The sequence below is a fragment of the Rhinatrema bivittatum genome, chromosome 18 (genome assembly GCF_901001135.1).
Source record: "Rhinatrema bivittatum chromosome 18, aRhiBiv1.1, whole genome shotgun sequence".
In the NCBI taxonomy this organism is placed as follows: Eukaryota; Metazoa; Chordata; class Amphibia; order Gymnophiona; family Rhinatrematidae; genus Rhinatrema; species Rhinatrema bivittatum.
The window spans coordinates 26,740,803-26,759,199 of NC_042632.1; the positions used below are offsets into that span (position 1 = coordinate 26,740,803).

The following is an 18,397-nucleotide window of genomic DNA, read 5'->3' on the forward strand; positions in this document are numbered from 1 at the left end:
CCCCGAATTCTGACGTTTGAAACTATCTTCCGATATTTTCAATTGTCAGAAAAATGATTCACATCCCTATTGCATAATACTACTAATTTATAACATTATTGTTGAATCTGTGAACCCTTGGACTGGGGTGAGATTGGCTCTACCTGCAGGTGGAGTGAAGTGCGGTGCAGGTCTATTCATTCTTCTGCCGCCGCTGGAATTGGGTTCACCAGCAGTTGGACAGGCCTCACGCTCCTCCATTTGTTGGGCCACTCGCTCCTCCATTTGTTGGGCCTCCTCCACCGCAGCCACTGCCCTTCAGGGTGTGCCACCCCATGCATTTGCACAGTTTGCCACTCAGTAGCGCTAGGCCTAATTGTTCGCTGTGGAAGGGTCAAGAGTAGGACTACAAAAAAACAAACACAAATATGATTGGAAGTGAGAAAAACCTCAAATGATTTCAGAAAAGTGTGTTTGTGAGGAGCTAGCTAAACTTAAAATAGATAACGCAATGGGACCAGGTAGGATACATCCGAGGGTATTAAGGAAACAGAGATGTTCTGGCAGCCACATTGTATGATGTTTTCAATGCTTTTTTTTAAATATTTGGGAGTAGTTCGTAAGGACTAGAAACAGGTGGATATAGGGCCTCTTCACAAAAGTGGAAGTAATGTGGAGGCTGAATGATAAGAGAGAATGAGAAGCAATCTAAGAAAGTTTGGAGAGTGGTCAAATATTCAGCAGCTAGGATTCAATGCCAGAAAGTGCAATAATCCACTGAAGTTCTACATGATGGAGGTTGAGTATCTGATGTGCATGGATCAAAAGAGAGACATCAGAGTGATAGCGTTTGATGATCTGATGGTAGCCAAGCAATGTGACAAGGTAATAGGAAAGGCCAGAGGGATGCCTGGCTGCACAGAGAAGCATAATCAGCTGCAAAAAAGAGGTGATAATTTTGTAATCTTATTGTAGAAGGAGAACTACAAATACCAGAATGCTTAGAGATAGTAAATAAAATAAATTAAGACCTGGGTCTGCCCTACTCCTCAAATTGAAATTGAATATGACTAAATGTCTTAGCATTTTATTGCAGGCTACAGAAAAAGTAAATTCAGTATTGGTCCTTTAATATTATCTTACAACAGGTACTATTCAGGTTTCATACAGGTGAATCTGAAATGCACTCTACTGAGGTCCCAACTAAATTTACTTAAATGCATTTAAGAAACAGGTGAAGCCAGAAGTAGAGAAGTCTACACCCGATGTGCTATAAAGAAAAATTAGAGTGTGGAGACTGTGATCATCTTTTAAGGAAGTTAATAATATGCTTACAAATCAAACATGATTTTCATTTTTACTAGAACTCCTGAATCTTTAGAAAATTCATATAACACCGTGTTTCACCCAAGAGGCTGCGTCGGGAGGGACAGTGAAGTTGTAGCTCATCCCCTATAAAAGAGCAAGATAGAACACTGTTAAAATATATAAAGCTCAAAGCAAAAAGGGTTAAACAGCAATTGACAAAGATAACATACCTTCTACAAATGCATTCAATGAGTGCCAGGAACTCTTACAGACAGTACCCAAAACTGGCAAACTTAAAGATGATGGTTTTACAATTTTACAATTTACATTTTACAATTTACTAATCTCCGAGACTTAAAAAAATGGTCAAGGACCTCGTTCAACAAAGTCTAGAGAGACATTATATCACTACACGTGAGGCACAATTTTTGATTGTAGAGCATCCTATTGTACCTACTTTCTATATACTGCCAAAAATCCATACAACTTTACTGAATCCCCCTGGTTGACCAATTGTATCAGGGATAGGGCCCCTGTTGGAGGCCCTCTCAAGGTTTGTGAAATATTTTCTTCAACCGTTCATCCCCCTAAGTCAATCCTAGGTCTGAGATTCTGGGCATTTGATCACCATATTACAAGGACTATCATTACTAGAATCGCCATTTCTTTTAGTAACACTTGATATTGTATCACTGTATTCCAATATTCCACAGGAGGGAGCTTTATCTGTGATACAGTAGGCCTTGGCATATCATCCAAGTGAGCCACATGTACCCACTAGGGATGTGAATTGTTTTTGAACGATTAAAATTATCGTCAGATAATTTTAGAATTGTTCTAAATCGTTAGAGTGCATGATACAATACAAATGCCCCTGATTTATCGTCAGGGGCATTTGTATTGTATCGTTAAATAGGGCACGGGAATTATTTGGGGGAGGGCTGGAAAACCGGCACACCAAAACAACCCCTAAACCCACCCCGACCCTTTAAAACCAATTCCTTACCCTCCCCCACCCTCCCGAACCCCCCCAAAATGTTAAGTTACCTGGTGGTCCAGTGGGGGGGGGGTCCCGGCACGATCTCCCGCTCTCCCCACTTTGACCCCATTTGTCACAGGGAGCGACGGTCGCTCCCTGTGACAAATGAGGTCAAAGGCGATCGGCGCCATTTTGAAACTCCAGCACCGGCACCGAGGGTATGATTGAAGGGATGGCTCCTGGACCCCCCGCTAGACCACCAGGTACATGTAAAAGGTTTTTTTGGGGGGGTCGGGAGGGTGGGAGAAGCAAAGAGGTAATTTGTAAAGGGTCGGGGTGGGGGTTTTTTTTTATCGGGCCATCGGCACCATTTTTATCAGTAGTAGCCAAAATGGCGCCGATGGCCCGAGAGCGGGAGATCACACCGGGACCCCCCCCCCCCCCACTGGACCACCAGGTAATTTAACATTTGGGGGGGGGGGAGTTCGGGAGGGTGGGAGAGCAAAGGGGGTCATTTGTAAAGGGTCGGGGTGGGGTTTTTTTTATCTGCTCAGGCCTCACTAAAAAATTAAGAATGTGAATTGGAATCGGAACCGATTCCAATTCACATCTCTAACGATACGATTTTTTTCTCCTAGCATCCAAACCTGATCGTTAAAATGATCGGGCATACGATTCACATCTCTAGTACCCACTAGCTTTCTGATGAACTTGACTAGCTTAGGGTTCATTGAGTACTTCTTTTTTGTTTGACACACAATTTTATCAACAGATTAAGTGAACGGACTATGAGGGCCAGCATGGCTCCCGACTTAGCCTGCCTGTTTGGCAACAATTTTGAGGAGCACTTTGTCTATTCATTTTATACCTGTTTGGCAAAGGTATATAGATGGCAAATTACTGGTTTGGACAGGTACTGAGATTCAGTTTTTCCTTTTTCTGGACTGGCTTAACAAGTGTGACAGAAACCTAGTTTAACTTTTGCTTGTATGGCTCCACAATATCTTTTTTAGATATCTCAATATCATACAACCAGGAAGGTTTTGTTACCTCGATTTTTGGAAAGACACCAACTGCAATTTATTTATTTATTTAAAACTTTTATATACCGGCGTTACTGGGGACATCACACCGGTTCACATATTAACAGCAGAGCAGAAAATTACATTATAACAGGGCAATGGAACTTGGGAGGGGCGAACGAGAGAGAAGCATAGAGGGATAGAGAACAAGCCGCAGGGGCATTAAACAAGAAGTTACAACATTTTACAGTATTAGTGGTGTTATATACATGGAATTGTATACAGAATTAGTGGTATTATATATTAAAAGCTAGCAATGCTTTGCTAGCTTTTAATAGTCATGGCCCTCACTCTCTTAGACCTAACATTCTGGTCGACCAGTTTTTCCGTCTACATCTGTGTACAACCAAGGAAGAATATATGACTCAAGCCAAAGACATGATGTCATGATTTATAGCAAGGGAGTTATCCATATCATGTACTGAAGCAAGTATTTAAATATGCTTTATACATCAATTGCAATTTACTTCTTCAACCACAAGCCCAATCATTATCAGATCAATATACCTGCATATTACCATATTCTGGACATGCCGGGTAAATTAACTCAATGATTAGACATCACTGGCGCATGTTATCATTGTACAACATTTTTAAAAGCTCTATACATTTTGCTTTTCATCAGGGAAATAATTTGCGGTATCTTCTTGTACATTCCAAGTTACAATCACTTCATTATTTTATTATTTATTTAATTCTTTTTATATACCGAGATTCAGCAAAAGCCATCAAATCGGTTTACATACAACAATTTGAAAAAATAAAAAGAGGATACAATGTAACAAAATATAACAAATGAAATAAAATAAGATGTGTATTACAAGATATGTATGTCAAATATATTAAGAATAGGAATGTGGGTAATGAATGAAGGGGGGGTTGAAAAGTGGGAGAGTCATTTTGATTACTGGCAGCCGATGGCCCTAGTGCAGAAGATCGCTCCCTGACCCCCGCTGGACCACCAGACAAGTCTTGGGGGACCCTCCTGACCCCCACAAGACTTGCCAAAACTCCAGTGAGGGTCTGGGAGCGGCCTCCTGCACTCCGGCCATCTGTTGCCAGTATTCAAAATGGTGCCGATAGCTTTTGCCCTCACTATGTCAAGTGGCCGACGGCCCCTGTCACATGGTAGGAGCACAAGATGGCGCCGATGGCTATGTGACAGAGGATGACCAATGGCACCGGTAGCCCCAGTGACATAGTAGGTCAAAGGCTATCGGCGCCATTTTGAAACCAGCAGCTGAGGGTGTGAGTGCAGGGGATGACTCCTGGACCCCCTGCTGGATCACCAGGGAGTTTTGGTAAGTCTTGGGGGGGGGGGGGGTTGTAGTTAATTTAATTTTAGCGGGGAAACGAATAGGAATTGATGTATAGAACGTATCAGGGGACCCCCTTGCTGAATGCAACGTATCTGCCCCCCGATGAATACGAATCCCAAATGCTCCATATGACGTCACTCTGCACATCCCTATTTTTTAACCCTTTTTTCTATCAGTGTTCTATCTTGCACTTTTATAGTGGATGAGCTACAACCTCACTGTCCCTCCTGATGCACCCTCTTGGGTGAAACATCTATTAAAAATGTAAATCATATTTGATTTGTAAGCAAATTATTATCTTCCTTAAAGGATGATCACAGTCTCCACACTCTATTTATTTTTTTTCTTTAGGAACAGGAGAACATCATATTGAGTCAGACCAAGGGTCCATCAAGCCCAATATCCTGTTTCCAACAGTGGCCAATCCAGGTCACAAGTATCTGGCTGGATCCCAAATTGTAGATAGGTCCCATTCTGCTAACACCTAGGGATAAGTAGTGGCTTTTTCCCAAACCTATCTGGTTTGTAACAGTTTATAGATTTCTCCTTCAAGAACTTGTACAAACCAACCCAGCTATGTTAGCTGCCTTTACCACATCCTCTGGCAATGAATTCCAGACCTTAATTGTACGTTGAATGAAAAAGAATTCTCTATGATTTGTTTTAAATGTGCTACTTACTGTCTTCATGGAGTGTCCTCTAGTTTTTGTATTTGGAAAAGTAAATAAGTGATTCACATTTACCCATTTTATTCCACTCATGATTTTATAGATCTTTATCAGCTGTCCTCTCTCTAAGCTGAAGAGCCCTAACCTCTTTAGCCTTTCCTCATAGGGGAGCCATTCCATCCCTGTTACCATTTGGTCTCCCTTCTCTTAACCTTTTCCAGTTCAGCTATATCCTTTTTTGTGTTACTCTTAAAAGAATTTAAAACCATGATATAAGGCTTTTTTAAATAGTCTAAAGATACCTTATATGCTAAAGCAATGCATTAGAAATATTCCTTGAAAAGCACTTTGATATAGTATTTTGGTCCATAAAACACATACACTTACTGCTGGTTTTCCCCATATGCTTTCAAAGCAAGAAATATATTCGTTTTTAGATAGTGTGACTCTGAATAAACACCACCTAAAAGTGTGAAAAGGGAGTTTTGAACCTGTATTATATATTTAGATTTCATCAACATGTATATTCCAAGGACAGTGAGAAAAGAGTAGATTTGGAATGAATGTTCATGCTTTATTTTCCTCAAAATTACCATTACTCTTTAGCATGCACCATCACAACACAATAGCACAGCAATGCATGGAAATAAGAAATAGTGTTAATTTAATGCTAAATATAACCAGCAAAAATCAAGTGTTAAGTATTGTAGGAAGTACAGTATGGTCACATCTTAGCTTGCACAACCCAGTTTGCAAATTAAACAGGATTCAACCCCTATTCAATTAGCCCTGTTAAATAATGATGAGCATGCATGTTCAGGCTGTTTTGCCTGCACTAAGAATAGCATCCCATGTAATAAGGCCTTAATACGAATGTAAAACAGGGTCTCCAGTGGCGTTAATGGGTCTGTGCCTAAAATTTAGCATCTGCCTCAGACATGGTGTTACATTTTGAGTATTCATGATACTATCCAAATCTTCTGTGCAAACTAGCCCAAAGAGAAAAGGGACAGTTGGCATTGCTTCCCTCATAATAACATCAGTAACCACCTTCCCCCTGCAGCATCAGTATATTCCTTCCTCCCCTGAGGAATAATCAGACAGCTAAATTCCCCATCTCCCGTCATTCCCCCTCTCCATCATGGCCGAATCTTTCTGATCCCCCCTCTGAGCCATCCAGAATGAAGGGTCCTCCATCTGAACTGACAAGAGGGCCATCCGCGCCCGACTGCCGGTAACACCGCAGCCACAGAATGGCACCAGCTGCAGCAGTGCCGATAGAAGGTCTCCGACATCTCTCCTACCAGTGCAGATGGGAGACCCTCCAGAACAATAAGCACTGCTTCCGAAGGGGTTGGTGAGGGGGATCCAGTGATCTGATGATGCCATGGAAAAAGATAGTTACTGATGCTTGGGGGGGGGGGGGGGAGGCTGGTTCTTGTAGAGGGCGTGCAGTCTTGATAGCAGGGGACCCTCCTGGGTGAATTAAATTCCTTCTAACTGGCCTTTTCAATTGGAGAGATTTCAGGACAGCTCACCTGAATGTTCTACTTTATACGTTAATGTCTACACTAGTACTATGACCACACTATGGAAAGTATTGGTGTGCCCTTTGTAAAATTTATTGTGTACTATGTTAATGTGCATGTTAAAAATTTGATTGACTCACATATGAAAACTTTTTTAGTGCAAGTTTTATTACATAGGCCTCAATGTGTATAAATATGGTATGAAACAGCTGAGAAAGTTCAAGAGAACCATATTCTGCTACCCAGCCTGAGTTTAGATGAGAGGACTAACTGATTACAAAACACGCACACAATTTTTATGTCTAGATGGTGGTTAATTTTCTTTTTCTGGGCTGATCATTTGACTCAGTTGCATTGCTGTGTCAGCAAGCAGGAGGTCATGGTTTGATTTCCAAGTCAGGCTTCTGCTGACTGGGGATACTCGGTTGCTTTAGGGAGAAGGAATCTCAATTGCACAATGGGGGCATTTATTTATTTATTTTATTTATTTATTTTGACATTTTATATACCATCATTCCATGTATAGATCACAGCGGTTTACAAAGTGACATTCATAGTTATAATTCAGCACATAAACAGTGATTTGTTACAGTTTAACTATCAATGAGTTTCTACTTACCCAAATGACTTCAGTCTTTTTTGGGTTTAGTGTTAATTTAAATTGTGATAGTTCTTGTTGTATTGCCTTCATATATGTCAAGAGTAATGAAGCTGTATTTTCAAATGATCTGGAGAGTAGGATGTAAAACTGTATGTCATAAGCATGCAAGAAGAAAGTTATTCCTAGGTTCGACAATAATTTACACAGTGGGAGCATGTAAATATTGAATAGTGTTGCTGAGAGGGCTGAGCCTTAATAGAGAGAGCTATATCACATTAGAAAGTATCAGATATATCATTGCCCAATTTGACTTGGAATGTTCTATTCGCTAGAAATGAGTAGAACCATCTGTGAGAACCTTGCCGTCGATCCCAATGTTTTTCTTTTGATGGCATAACAGGTTATGATCCACAGTGTCAAAGGTGGCCATTAAGTCAAATAGCACAAGACAATAAGATTCATCTGTGTCCAGCCCTCATAAAACTGGGTCCATTAACGGGAGGAGTAGTGTCTCAGTTGGATTAGTGGCTGGATTTCAAACACAAGCAAATGGGAACCCAGAGATAGGTGTGGTCTGTGGCCTTTGACGAAGGGTTGTTGTTATGATAAATGGGCTGGATGGGAATATCTAGGTAGTTGTGAATAAAGGCTTATGGCGGATTAACCAAATAGTGGCTAGTAATGAGTGAGCTGAAAGCTCTAAAAAATGCAAGAGGAAACTGTTGGCCAAAATAAAAAATAAAGTCTCTTAAAATAGACAAAACAGCAAAGAAAACTGCACAGCAACTATCTTGGTACTAATTATACCATTTGACCATCTCCTAAACTTGCATTCATTTTCTTGTTCAAAATTCATATAGTCGTCTTTCTTCAATCTAGGCATTAATACAAAAAGATGAACACACATTTTACTAATGTCCTTGAGTAGGCTTTCTCTCATTGCAATCTCTAAAAAAAAAAAAAAATCTTTAGCAAGGGAGCATTAACAAGTTGAAGTCATTACTTAGTCATTTTCTTGTATTAACAGATATTTAAATTGCAGTAATTGAAATAGCCTTACTATTATATATCAGAACGTGCAGTACATTCAGTTAATTACATGCATCATTGGCAATGATAATAAAAAAAAATACCTTACTAAGATTTAATGGCTCTTGCTATTTCAGTTTTCACTTGTGCAACATATGGGTCCTGGAGAAAACTGAAATCTATATAGGTTGCGACACCTTTAAAAAGGCCCAACAAAAATTATCTTGTAGTACAAGAGTTATCTAGAGCACATCAGTCACTGCTTGACTGTAGAAGGATGCTTTTAGATCTAGAGAATGATAGAGGGTGGGATTTCCCAGAATAGAAGTCATCAGGAATTGCTCAATGGACTAAAATGCACCGCAATAGGCCAACCTCTTTGTGGCTGGCTTGGAAGAGTTCTTTCTCAAACAGCAACCATACAAACGTCTGGCATACCTTAAATACGTAGACAACATGTGCCGCATGTGGACAGAAAATAAACACAGAGGTGAACAATTCCACAAAGTCTTCAGCAATGTCTGTTCTCTGTAAGCTCTTCATAATATAGAGCTGTAGTAGACATATTGGCCTGGACAAAATGAGCATTTATAGGTTAATAATATCTAATAAAGGACTGACCAAAAAGATTGTGAAGGGTATGAGTTTCTGTTCCCCTGATATCTTAAGGAACCTGTGAGGTCTCGAAAGCTCATGTTGATCCTTTAACAAGTGGCACGACCTACTAAGACACGTTTTTGTGGAATAGAGTTATTCAGAGAAATACTTAAGTAGTGTATAGCAAAACATTTTTTTTAAATCATTGCTTACAAAATAAGCACTATTGAACTTATTTGAGATTAGTTCTATGCCTCATTCCTGCATAAATGGATTCAGATTCAGAGAGACATTCAGTGCTTTTATTAGACATTTGTGTTCATTATTTATTCTGTGGGAGGTAATTCTTTTAATAAGTAAGCTTATCAACAGTTATGCAGGCACGGTTGAAGCCAGAGCTTGAACTTTTCCGAGCTAGCATGTAAACTACAATAAGGAGTAATTCAGGGGTAAATTACTGAATTAAATTTATAGCAAGGAAAAACCAAACAGGCCCTATTTTAAAGCATGTTAACCATTCTATGTATATTGCAATATTCTTTAGCAAGTTGTGTCCCTCAAAGTTCATCTTTGAAACAGTTTTTAGTTGTGTACCTTATCGCCCAGATTTAGCTAGATACATTTGTATTGTTGTGGTTCACTGGCAAATTTCTATGACGTTACAGGGTCTAGAGATGCGGATCCATGTTTCACTGTTTTGCCTGCAAGAGAAGTTGTATAATAAGTTTTGAAATCCAGGAGAATGTGGTGTTATCTTGCAAACAATTTACTTGAAGCTTGTCCCTTCATAGCTGCATAATTACATATGTAGCCCCCGCTTGCAGATTGCATAGGTGCAAGGGCACACAGGGTTCTCGGGCTCAATCACAAACTCGAAACTCTCTCACACAGTCTTTCTGAGCCCAGCTGCTTTTACTGGCCAGGGGGAAGGAAAATCTCCTCCAAGGCCCTGGGGAGCAGGGGTGAGTGGAGTCTTTCACTTGGGAGTGGTACAAGTTATTTTCCACTGTTAGTGATGTGAGTTCCAATAACCACTCTGGGGGCTCTGGTAGAGCGTCGAGAAAAAAATTAAAAACTTTAGTATAGAAGTTCTTGCATGAATAAATGGGACCGCTTACATCAGTTCTTAGCACCACAGATGGCATTTAGAGTTCCCAGTCTTTCCAATATCTGTGCAAGGGTCTCTCTTTACCAGGGCAAGGAGACACTCACCCTCCAGGACTTGGATAAGTAAGGTTCCCAAGTGGGCAGGAAGATTCTTGTTTGGGCAGATATCTCCCCTCCAAACTGGCAAAAATATATATATATATGTTAAAACTCAGTCTTTGCAGAGAGTCCTGTAATCTCTCGTCCCCAGGGTGAAGACTGCAAGTGGGGGTCCTCAGAAAATATCCTGCAGGTTTCTCTCTCTCTCACTTTCTCTGTGGAAAGAGGATCCAACCAGGGACATCACAGCTCACTCGATGTTCCTTCTTCAGGGCAGGAAGGAGGCAGTAAAACCTTCCTCCCAGGTCTTCTAACCAAACATCATCTTCCCCCAAATTGAGTTCAAACACGGGACTCCTCTTGCATCAGATCACCACTATACCTCTGTGCTCAGAGGGGCAGGCCTTTCCTAGGCTGTCTCCCCCAGGGAGAAACTTCCCTGTAATCCTTATCCAGCCCAGAACCAGGGGGCCTAACAAGAATTCCTACAACTAAAATCCTGAAAACACACAATCAGGAAATTAAACCCAACCAGCCAAGGAGTGAACTGGAAAGTTGGCTTCCTGAGCTTTTCCCCAGGAACTGCAGGCAGGTTGTCTGAATCCCAGAAGTAAGCCAAAAATCAACCTAAGAAAATCTTCTCCTGCTTCCACTAAACTCCAAAATCCAAAGCTGCACTGCCTCACTCTTCTAGGGAGAGAGCTGCGTTTATACTATAAGGGGATGGCTGTACTGAATGGTACCTCCGCTAAATGAATAACACTGCCTTTCCTAATTCAAGAAGTTAACTAATTAATGTATTTATTTGAGATTTTTATATACCGTTATTCTACGTGAGAATCACTAGAGTTATCTAGGATCTTTCTGATAATGAACCCAAAGGGTCATCTCATTACACATAGCTGGTTAGGTTGAAAGAACAGATGCCCATTGAGTACAATCTTCTAATTGCCTAATATCTGTCTACAGTTATCTTTCATAACTGATGTTTAGTGTTACATAAGATCATAACCCCAAATGCGTTATTTCACGCCTTCCATAATTCATTGTTATACTCAACTTGTCTATTGTATGTCCATTCCAAACCTTTTTTAAACCCAGCTATGCTAACTGCCTTAACAACATCATCTGGTAATGAATTCCAAAGAATTCTTAATGAAGTGAAATACTTTTTTCCAATTTTTTTTGGAATGTGCTGCTTACTAACTTCATAGAGTGACCACTATTCTTTGTATATTTTGAAACTTACATTTACCCTTTCTTTTTTTTTTTTTTTTATTTCTCAGCTTTTGCAAAAAATATACAATAAATCATTGTATCGGAAAATACAGAAATTATAAAATTAATGGTGGGCCAATCCTGCCCTTAACATTGGAAACAAAATCAAAGATTTCTTATTTGCAATCATCGTTTTCTTATTACATAGGAAATACGGGGGGGGGAAAGGAAACTATGCGAGGAGTAACAAGAAGAAATAATTACGAGTTACTAGCCCTGTAAACTGCCATCTTTACAAATAGACCTCATTACAACTCCTCAGGTGGTCTCCTACCAGATAAAAAATCCTTCAGTTGGGCCGGTAAAAAGAAAACATATGTATTACTGGCCAGTTGTATTATGCATTTACAGGGGTAGCGTAACTTAAAACTACCCCCTGCTGCTATGGTCTCAGGTCTCATAAGTAAAAATTCTTTTCTACGTTGCTGCGTAGACTTGGCTAAGTCAGGATATACCCGAACAAGACCTCCACAAAAAGAAACATTTATATTTTTGAAATAATTCTTCATTATCAAGGATACAGCTGTTTCTTCAAAAAAGGTCACAAAGAGCACTGCACGGTCAATAATTTCAACATTAGAATTTTCTAAGTAATCGGTCAGATTTTGAAATTCTGACTCTTGAGGGGGAAAAGTGATCGGCGTGCTACTTCTCTTAGGAAGAAAGAATAACTTTTTTGTAGCTGGTATCTCACTCTGAGGAATCTTCAAAACCTCCATTACAAATTTTTTAAAAGTTAACAAGGGTATTTCCCCTGCAATTATAGGAAAATTCAACAGTCTCAAGTTTAAATGTCTCATATAGTTCTCTATCGATTCAATTCTTCTTAAAGATGAAATCCTTTCTGAGACCATTGTAACATTGATACTTTGGAGGTTTTTTATATCATCATTTATTTTCTTTATAGAATTATCTTGCATCAAAAACTTTTGATTAGTGTCCTGTTCAAGTACACCAACCTTAACCGCTATCTCGTCCAATTTCAGGGTTTGGTTATCTAGTTTGGTAGACATTTTCACCATTAGTTCCCAGATGTTATCCAGGGTAATGACCGCCGGTTTATTCAATTGCTGGGAGAGGGTTCTTACCCCGGTTCTATCGAGACCGCTCAATTCTCCCGTTGTCCTGGGTCCTCCCGCAGCCTCCTCCACTCCTCTGCTCGGTTCCTCGGTCCCTCGGAGTTCCAGGATTTCTCCTGCCTCTCCAGCCGTTCAGTCGGCGTCTGAACCACCCAGCTGAGCATGCCCGATGACTTCATCAGCCTGCGACTCAGCTCCTCTGCCAACGGGCGGGCGCAAAGCTCTAACCGGCTTCCTGAGGTCTGGAGGGCTCAATGATACTTCCCCTGGTGAGTACGGCTCTCCTCCCGCCTGCTCTCCAACGGGGATTGCAGCCCTCAATTGCGGCGTTTGGAGGGAGAATTCTGTTATTAATCGCTGGCTGGCAGCATTATCAGGGTCGGGTGGGAAGACCCGAATCTTGCCTTTCCGCTTATGAGGCATCAGAACTCGAGGAAATAGCGTTGTTAGCTTAAATTTAAATCGTGGGTCCGGAGCGATTCGAATGCACTCCCTCTCAGGGCGTCATCTTGAATTCCCCCCTACATTTACCCTTTCTATTCCACTCATGATTTTATAGACTTCTATCATATCCTCCCTCATCCATCTCTTCTCCAAGCTGAACAGCACCTTTCCTCATAAGGGAGCTGTTCTATTCCCTTTGTCATTTTGGGTGTCCTTCTCTGAATCTTTTCCAATGCAACTATACATTTTTTAAATGTGGTGACCAGAACTGCACACAGTAGGTGTGGCCTCACCTTGGAGTGATGTAGAGGCATTATGCCATTTTATTTTGCATTCCTTTTCTAATACTTCCTTAAATTTTATTTGTTTTTCTGATCACCACCACACACTGAACTGAGGATTTCAAAGCATTGTCCACTATAATGCCCAGGTCCTTTTCTTGGGTGGTAACTCCAAACATGGAACCTAGCATCATGTAACTACAGCATGGGTTACTTTTCCTCCATGTGCATCACGTTGCACTTGTCCACTTTCAATGTTATTTGCCATTTAAATGCCCAGTCTTCCAGCTTTACAAGGCTCTGCAATTTTTCACAATACGCTTGTGAATTAACAACTCAGAATGTTTTTGTATTGTCTTAAAACTTGGATCACTTCACCCCTTGTTCCCCTTTCCAGATAATTTAATTTGTAAATATATTAAAAAGCAGTGGCCCCAGTTATATGATTAGAGCTAGGATGGAGAATTACACATATAGAGAAAGGGAGTCAGAATAAGCTCCCGAGGAATGTCATATTTGTCTACTATAAGCTTCTCATATGGACATTTTTATTTTGGCCTACTATACAAGCCTTTTAGAATGAATGGAATAATGGACATTTGAAATTCAAACAGATTAAGTTTCTATAATGGGCATACTATAGATAAAATGGACATTTAAACACATACATTAACTAAACTACAATAAATACTAGGCTTAGGGGCGGATTTTAAGAGCCCTGCTCGCGTAAATCCGCCCGGATTTACGCGAGCAGGGCCCTGCGCGCCGGTGCGCCTATTTTACATAGGCCTACCGGCGCGCGCAGAGCCCCGGGACTCGCGTAAGTCCCAGGGTTCTCCGAGGGGGGCGTGTCGGGGGCATGTCGAGGGGCGGTCCCGGTCGTCGCGGCGTTTTCGGGGCGTGTCGGCAGCGTTTTGGGGGCGGGTATGGGGGCGTGGCTATGGCCCGGGGCGGTCCAGGGGCGTGGCTGCGCCCTCCGTACCCGCCTCCAGGTCGCGGCCCGGCGAGCAAGAGGCCCGCTGGTGCGCGGGGATTTACGCCTCCCGGAGGGAGGCGTAAATCCCCCGACAAAGGTAAGGTGGGGGCTTAGACAGGGCCGGGTGGGTGGGTTAGGTAGGGGAAGGGAGGGGAAGGTGAGGGGAGGGCAAAAGGAAGTTCCCTCCGAGGCCGCTCCGATTTCGGAGCGGCCTCGGAGGGAACGGGGGTAGGCTGCGCGGCTTGGCGCGCGCCGGATATACAAAATCGATAGCCTTGCGCGCGCCGATCCAGGTTTTTAGCAGATACGCGCGGCTCCGCGCGTATCTACTAAAATCCAGCGTACTTTTGTTTGCGCCTGGAGCGCAAACAAAAGTAGGCCTATTCGCGGAGTATGAAAATCCGCCCCTTAGAGACTTTCCCACCATTTTAGGGTCTTCTCTTAAGTCTGCAGCAAGGGACCCTGTTACTAAAGGCCAACAAAAGCCTTGTTAGAACTTGGCAAGTATCGAGAAGAATGAGGACATGATTGGAGGTGAGGCCAAAAGGCTAAGCATTGCCAGACATAGATTGACCAATGAGAGCTGGAGACCTGTGAAGCATCATATGTATTTTATAAAATGAATCAACCAATCAGAGGAGGCCAGATACACAGCCCTTTACCATCCCCTGCCACATGAGAAGAAGGGGAAAACATGTGATGTTACAACGACCCATTTTTCACTCAAATAACCTAGATGCCCTGGGATTTCAGATCTTTCCAGCTAAGTTGACCAGATAACTTTAGACCTGCTTCAGGGCAGGTCAAAACGTTATCTGGCCTTGTGTGAACAGATAATGTGCTACTTAACCAGATATATTTAAAAGATATCCTGCTAAATAGCACTGTCAACATTTTCAACAAGAAAAGAAATAAAAGAGCCAGAGGCCTGATCCCCTTCCTTCCTCCCCCCCCCCCCCCCCAAATGGTCATACATGGCCCTGTCGGCCATGCTTCCTGAACCCCCCAAACCTCTGCTACTATTGTAAAAGTTCCAGGTTGTAGACAGGGCCCTCTGCTCTGGGTTTTGCCTTCTATGGTGATAGGGCCTGCCCCCCCTTCCCCTCCCCTCCACCCACTCGCAGTGATGATATGTCACGACCATCCCATACCATTCTCTATAATACTCCAATACCTTAAATTTCCCTGCAGAATGCAAGGGACCCACTTCCTGGCTCCCAGTGCTTGAACATAAGCGTATGCTTCCAATGCTGTCTCTGTTAGAGCAGCGCTGGAGGCATAGGAAGGGGGGAAGTGGGTCCTGCTTTCATGGCAAGAAATGTAAGGTATCAGGGGAGACAGTTGGGAGGAATAGGGGGGCGCGACATTTCATCACTGTGGTAGGGTGGTTGGGGATGGGGCAGCCCGATATTCATAGTTGGCAAAAACCTGGATGGGGGGAATAGAGTATGAACTGGGGAAAGGGGGTGGGGTAAAGGAGGGATAGAGCATATTGGGTAGGAGTGAATTGACTGGAGTGAGGGACGGCATGGTAGCAGGGAAGGGAGGGAAGGCATGAACTGTGGATCATGGGAGGGTGGTGAGAGAGGGTTGGGATGGGTACAGGAGTGAACCAAAGTTTGTGAAGATTCATGGTGAAGGGAGTGAACCAAGGTTTGTGATGGAGAGGGAACCTGAATGAATGATGTGATCAGGTGTCAGGGGAGGAAGTGAAAGAGAAAGTGAGGAATCAAACTGGCTGAGGGAGTATTGAGTGGAGAAGAAGATTTGGCTGGCAGCTGAAGATCATTAGTAAGTGTTGCTTGCTGGCTAATATCGGAACTTGAAAGTTTATGGGACAGGTGAAATTGTGGTGGAAATTAAATTTGAGTGTATGTGTGCCTTGATTAAAAAAGACCAGAGAGCCAGGTAATCTCTTATAGTGTATTTCTTTCCCTCCAACCAATCCCAACTCTCACCCACCTCTAAGCTCATTCGTTATAATCCCATAAGAGGGCATTCCACATCAAAAATCAATCAAGGGTTTAACTAGAACAAGGGAGTGAACAAGTTTTTATCAGCTAGATTAATTGTCCTCTTGCAGGTTATTGCTAAATCTACATTTAATTCATCCCATAAATTTAAAAGACTGATTTACACATCCCCATTCACATAGCAATCTAAATTAATTAGGAGCTCAACAATATGAAGACACAGATGTCAGTCCAGCACCAAGATGGGGGCCTTCCCAACTTTTGCACCAAGTGCCACATGTATGGCTATCTACCAGTTGGTAAAAGGTTGTATGTGTGCACCCATTGCAAAGAGTTGAGTATGAAAATAGGGAGAGGTCTCAAAATGGGGCAAAAGCAAGGAACCTCTGAGATCAAAGGTACATAAACCATAATAGGAGGATTACGGGGACCCTCAAAATATTTCATTTTTAAGAAATTTTGGGAGAAAAAGACTTGAACTTTGAGTGGGCATTTGAAGTATTTTACTTTATAATGAGAATGTATGAAAAAATTGTAAATCATTTCAAAATCCTTTCCAACACAAACTGGAAGAGAAAAAAATTGGATTCCCAAGGTAATTTTCTCAGAAAAAAAAAATTCAGACTCCATTTTATGACTGGAATTCTGAGAAAAGTTTGTGTCTATGTACATTAGCTAGTGACACCATTTTTTGAGCCAGTGCTGGAAGGGAATGCTGAAAAGGAGTTGGCAGACATACATACAAGAGTCTCGTTTATAAAAGAATTCAGATTCCATCTCAGCCTCAAACTATTTCTCAAAATTCCCAAATTGTCTTTTCTTCAATTTCATACAAACGTGGGGGTGTCTGTAGGTTAAAAGTATGTTAAAACATTGATTGGACATTTGGCAAAGGTGATGGCGTGAGTGAATTCCTAATCACTATGTATATGAATCCATATGACTATATATGCCACTGTTACAGCTTGCTTTTAGGAAATATATAAGTGATCTTGGCTTTTCCTAACCAGAAGAGGGCTACAGGTCTCATAATATAGGAAAATGCACATATCTTTTAAAGAAGTATGATTTCTCCGGTTGCACTGATTTATGAGAACCAGAGTGACCCAAGAGAAGGTCTATAGTGGTGAGAGGTGGTGAGAGACAGACTGGATACATGAAACTGTAAGCTTGCTTATAACAAAGCAGATATCAGTACCCACTGAGAAAGTTAAAAGAAAAGAAAGGGGTGACAAACAGCAGAGCTGCTTCTAAAGTGAGAGGAACCATTTTGTTATTTTAGGTGGAAATAGTCTGACACTGTGAGTCATCACTCTGCAGGGATGTGCAATCATTTTTCCCGAATTAGGCAATGTCAACGAAATTGCCTAATTCGGAATGGTTTGGGAGAACCAAAAAAACGATTGAATTTTTTCTGAAATTTTTGAGTTAGTGCGTGCTAACTCCCGATAGTGTGCACTAACTCTGCCAGCTTAGTGTGCAGTATCAGGAGTTAGAGCGCACTAACGGGAACCGCGGGAAAAATGAAATTCTCATTGGGGGGGGGGGCCCAGAAACAAAGCCCAACACAAAATTTTTGCCCAAAGCACATCTCTACTCTGCACCAGTTTGAGAATACAGGCAAAGAGCACAGAAGTACACAGAAGTGTTTTAATACTTGTAACATCCCCAGTTAGAAAATACTTGGTGACACCTTCTCAGATTGTGTATATAAATATACAGCCACTGGTCTTGACTACATATTCATGATCACCTGAACCTGTACTCCGTGCACTATAGCAATAGTGTGAGAGATGAGTGAAAGAAGCGAGCATACACAAGTGAGCATCTGAATGTAATTCTTCTGTGCTAACTAGAATAAATATATTTAATTTTCTTGTGTTTTTCACAATCAGCTAGTCCAGTTCCTATTAGTTGCCATGAATAAACACTGAGGGGACACTAGAATACTCCGGAAGATAAACGCTGTTAGTATATTGGAGGAACATGCTATTTTGTTGTTTAAAAAGTATTGATAGGTTTCTGACTGCCCCCGAGACAATGTACCCAATACAGCACAAGGATCACAG

The 18,397-nt window shown here is 41.6% G+C and overlaps 1 protein-coding gene across 5 annotated transcripts in view; it reads left to right on the plus strand.

Annotated features, from left to right (window-relative positions):
• The window catches only part of GABRB2 (gamma-aminobutyric acid type A receptor beta2 subunit), a 416,036-nt gene that overhangs the window by 267,499 nt on the left and 130,140 nt on the right, over positions 1-18,397 (plus strand). The window lies entirely within an intron of this gene.